This window comes from Eriocheir sinensis, chromosome 43 (genome assembly GCF_024679095.1).
Source record: "Eriocheir sinensis breed Jianghai 21 chromosome 43, ASM2467909v1, whole genome shotgun sequence".
Taxonomy (NCBI): Eukaryota; Metazoa; Arthropoda; class Malacostraca; order Decapoda; family Varunidae; genus Eriocheir; species Eriocheir sinensis.
Genome location: NC_066551.1, coordinates 1,900,001 through 1,904,912, shown reverse-complemented (window position 1 = coordinate 1,904,912; position 4,912 = coordinate 1,900,001).

The following is a 4,912-nucleotide window of genomic DNA, read 5'->3' as shown; positions in this document are numbered from 1 at the left end:
ATAGGAAAAGAACTATATATAAGTAAGGTGGCGGGGGTTTGAGGTAAGACTTTCGCAATCTAAGGATCTCGTGATGGCAATAATGGTGTTCTTCCGCCTGCACACACACACACACACGCACACACATGCACACGTCACTCCGTACACACACACACACACACACACAGTCATGAAACCTACCACCCCCACATTTAACACGCTCCATTGCAGACACACACACACATACACACACACATTTTCTAAGAACTGTATGATAACATGTAATGATAAAATACAGGATCAATACGAGAGCTTGACTCATACAAGTTAAATAGGCAGAAATAGGCACACACACACACACACACACACACACACTGCTACGGATGACCTTTTCCTTCCGCAGTAACCTTGACCACGTTCATTATAAGCAAAAGAAAAAAAAAATAGGGAGACATTAATTTGCCTAAGTCCGCTCTTAATATACGTAAAGTCAAGGGGCATACGCTATAGCTGCGCGTGGCCTCGGTGCTCATCTCTGCTGCAAGTATATTATGTAATGCAATAAATTCTGACATATCTACTGATGTTATGATAAGTGAAAGAAGTTTAATCTGAGGTATTTAGGGGATCATGTCTTCTTATTTATCACCAACACCACCATCACGCAACATTCTCCTCCTCCTCTTCTTCTTCTTCTTCTTCCTCGTCTTCTTCTTCTTCTTCTTCTTCTTCTTCCTCCTCCTCTTTCTCCTGCACTACTAACACCAAAAGCAATACCACTACTTTCACCTCCATCTCTGCCTGCAAGCACGAAGTAGTAGTAGTAGTAGTAGTAGTAGTAGTAGTAGTAGTAGGAGGAGGAGGTTCGTAGGGTAATGGAAAAAATAATAATAAATCGTCCTTTCTAAAACACTTGCTGAAGAAACTTATGATCATTTTTATTATTATTATTATTATTATTATTATTATTATTATTATTAACCTTCAGCTCTTGTCTTTGCTGCTGTTGCTGTTGCTAGGGATGTGTTTATTATTATTGCACTCAAGAGAGAGAGAGAGAGAGAGAGAGTTTATTGGGCCTTCCTCTCACTTAGAGACAGTAGTTTTAAGTTACTATTTGGGTCAGGGATGTTTCTCTCTCTCTCTCTCTCTCTCTCTCTCTTTAACTATCTATCAATTTATTTTTATGTGTGTGTGTGTGTGTGTGTGTGTGTGTGCGCGCGCGTGTGTGTGTGTGTGTGTGTGTGTGTGTGTGTGTGTGTGTGTGTGTGTGTGTGTGTGTGTGTGTGTGTGTGTGTGTGTGTGTGTAACCACCATGAAAGCTGAATAAACGCCATGGGACACTTGCAGTCATATCTCCCCAAATAACCACTGTCAAACTCATCAATATGGCGGCAGAGGAAGAAAATAAACAAAACAGATACAAGTGCTCCCAAGAGAGGTCATGTGAGGTCAAATAAACCCACCCACCCTGACCTCTTTAGATAAGGCCACGTGGTTAAGGGTGAGGCTACTTATAAACCGAATCCTGTAATGAGCTTTAAGTGGAAAAATTCTCCGCCTAGTCTCGCACAATCTCTCTAATCTGGTACTTATGGAGAGGAGAGGGGGTAGGAGGGAAAGGAGTGTGGAAGGGGAAGGGGAGTTGGGGAGGTGAAGGGGAGTAAGGGAGGGAAAGGAGGAAGGGGAGGAGGGGAAGGGAAGGGGAGGGAAGGGGAGGTGAAGGGATGTAAGGGAAGGGGAGGTGAAGGGATGTAAGGGAAGGGAAAGAGAAGAAAACGGAAGTAAGGAATTGGAAGGGGAAGGGAAGTAGGGGAGTGGAAGGAGAAGGAAAGGGAAGGTTTAAATTAAAAAAAGAAAAAGAAATGGGAGGAGAGGGGAAGGGAAATAGAGGAGAGGGAGAGGGAAGGGGAGTAGGGAAGATGAAGGGGAGGGGATGAGTAGATTAGAATTGACCTTCCCCACCCCCCTCTTCGCCGCATGACCCAGTGAGCGAGGTCAAATAACCTTCAATGGTCCTCGGAAACCCTTTAGCAAATACGTAATAGTTTTCGCCAATGTGTGTGCGTGTGTGTGTGTGTGTGTGTGTTAAATCTATTCACATGAAGATAAGATCGTGTCATTGTGATCATTATCTCAATTTTAACTTAAATGGCAGCTGAATATGACGTAAGTTCTGGTTGCCCTATCATCATCAACATCATCATCATCAATATTTTCATCCTCCGTCCCTTTAAAAATATCTAAAGGGTGATTCTGGTTAGTCTACTTTCATAATTTATATATTTTTTTTTCTACATTTACTTAATTTTCGTTACATATTTTTTTTCTTTTCGCTCTTTTTTTTCCTAATTTCTCTATCTCCTTCCTTTCTTTTATCCTCTCCTATTCTTGTCCTTTCCTTCCTCTCTTCCATTTTCATATTCTTTTTCACTCCCATTTAATTATCTTCCATTTCTCTCCCTTTTCTTAATCCTTTTTCCTCCCCTCCATCTTTATTCTCCTCCCCTCTCATCTTCTGCCCTTCCTCTCCATCGGCCGAGAGAGAGAGAGAGAGAGAGAGAGAGAGAGAGAGAGAGAGAGAGTTAACCAATCAGGCCAGGCTTTGAAATTCTTGGTGAGATTTGATTGGGCGAAAGAAAGAGAAAGGAAGGTAAAGAAACGGAATGAGAAGGAGTGGGAGATGAAAGGAGAGATAGAAATAGGAAAATGAAGAGAAGGAGGAGGAGGAGAAGTGGAGGAGGCAGTTGATGACGTCTTCCTTCACCTCTCCCTCCTCCTCCTCCTTCTCTTCCTCCTCCTCTTCTTCCTCCTCCTCCAGTAAACGAAGAAAAGCCTCAGATCTTCAACTTAAGCTATGAAATCAAAAGGCAATCTTCTCCTCCTCTTCCTCCTCCAGTTTCCGCTCCTCCTCCTCCTCTTCCTGTTCTCTGATCCTGTTGTATTCATTCCTCCTCTTTGATAAATTCCTAAGATCTTCCTCTTCCCTGTTTTCTATCATTACGCTTCCTTCTTTCTTTCTTTCTTTCTGTCTTCTTCTTCTTCTTCTTCATTATTGTCACACTAAAGAAGAAATTAAGTCGGAAATATCAGTAAAAAGAAAAAAAAATCACATGTAAACGCCTTTAGTTCTTGCCTCCTCATACTGACAATAGAGAATCATGTACTTTATTTTTTTTCCTTAAGCCTCGAACCAAAGTATCAAAGCCTTTTCTTTCTCTTTCTTTTACTTTTTTTTCAACGCACCGAAGATGAAAGTTGGAAATATCGATTCTTGCCAGGTCATGACCACAGTATAGTATTACTTCATTTTTTTCCTTTCAATTCGTATCACTGAGCAACAATGGAATATTACTACTGCGTGTTTTTCCTCTTTTAATTCTTACGAAACTCCACTTCTGCTCCAGCCATATAAGTAAAACAATAAGGATGATAGTAAGCAATAGTAACTGTGTGTGTGTGTGTGTGTGTGTGTGTGTGTTGGCCAGGTTATGTTGTTAAATGAAGCATGTTACATTTCTTTACATTCAGTATTGGCAACATACGTATGACAAATATTTCAAAATCACACTAAAACGGTTAATATGATGTAAAAAAAACAGTATCTAAATGGCTGTATGACTATGAAGTACTCGAACTGGGGTGCAGATAATTGATGAGTCGATATCTTTTCCTTTCAGCCTCACTACTAAAATACTAACGTTCACTCTATATGTCCTCTTTTTAATACTTTCACTCCAAAGTTCGTGCAGTGGTCACATCTTTTCTTAAGCTTTCCTTTACCCAACAAATTTGAACAAAACCCTTCCCTAATACACCATTCAACTCCTTTTCCTCTGACTCTTATAATACGTGTAGGTTATAATCTCGGTGACACTGCGAGGTAAAAGAGTAAGAGGATTGAGAGCACCAAGGAACAGGGCAGTGACGGTAGATGTGGGTTGATAGAGGAAGAGAAAGAGTAGCAAAACGTCTTCCTCTGCTCTCGGTCTCGGTAACACGTGACGAGTGACAAGCGAGTCTGCGCAATGTTCAGTCCGTGTCCTTGTGTGTGTGTGTGTGAGAGGCTCTTGGCGACACAGGCTTCCCCTCCCTCCTCGTGGCCTTAGCTGTGGGGAGAAAGAGACCAGGAGGAGGGGAAGGAGAGGAGGAAGAGCAGGAGGAGGAGGTTATGCAAAAGAGTGCTAGGCAAGGCGGAGTATACTAAGGGTGAGGCTTCACTTTACACTCATATATTGGGGAGGGGACGAGGAAAGGAGATATTCGCATAAGGAAAGAAATGGGAGAGGGTATGGGGAAAGGGAAAAGGGGTATATGACTGGAGGAAAGGGTAAAGAAGCTGAGGGAAAATAAGACGAGAAGGAGAGGGACAGGAGTAGGGAAGGGAAAGAGGGCACCCTTCTTGGGAAATAGGAGGGAAGGAAAAGGCGGTAGTGCATTTTAGATGAGAGAAGGAGAAACGGGGATATTAAGGAGAAAGGAATGTAAAGAGAAAGGAGGGACAGGGAAGGGAAAGAAAAAGGGAGGGGGTGCCTGGGGAAAGGGGAATGATATAGGTAAAAGGGGGTAGGGAGAGAAAGGATTTAGGTCTTCTACAACGCACATCAAATTTCATATATTCCTTGGAGAACCACAGGGCACTACACACAGATTCCGAAGGTGGGCAACTGTCCCTCCCTGCTCCCTTCCCCTCCGGACGCCATGGAGTTTATCAATCAAAAACTTAAAAGAAATAATGATAATGCTTGGAGGTCATAAAAACAAAAATATGATTGCAGTTCTGATAGTATCAAGACATAAAGCATTCCCGAAAATGATTTGCACCGTTATATTATGCTCTATACACTAGTTTTCGTTAAATAACAAAACACACAAGTTACCCAATAAACACAGCATTATAGAAAACGCAAGAGTAGATATTTGTAAGGGATAA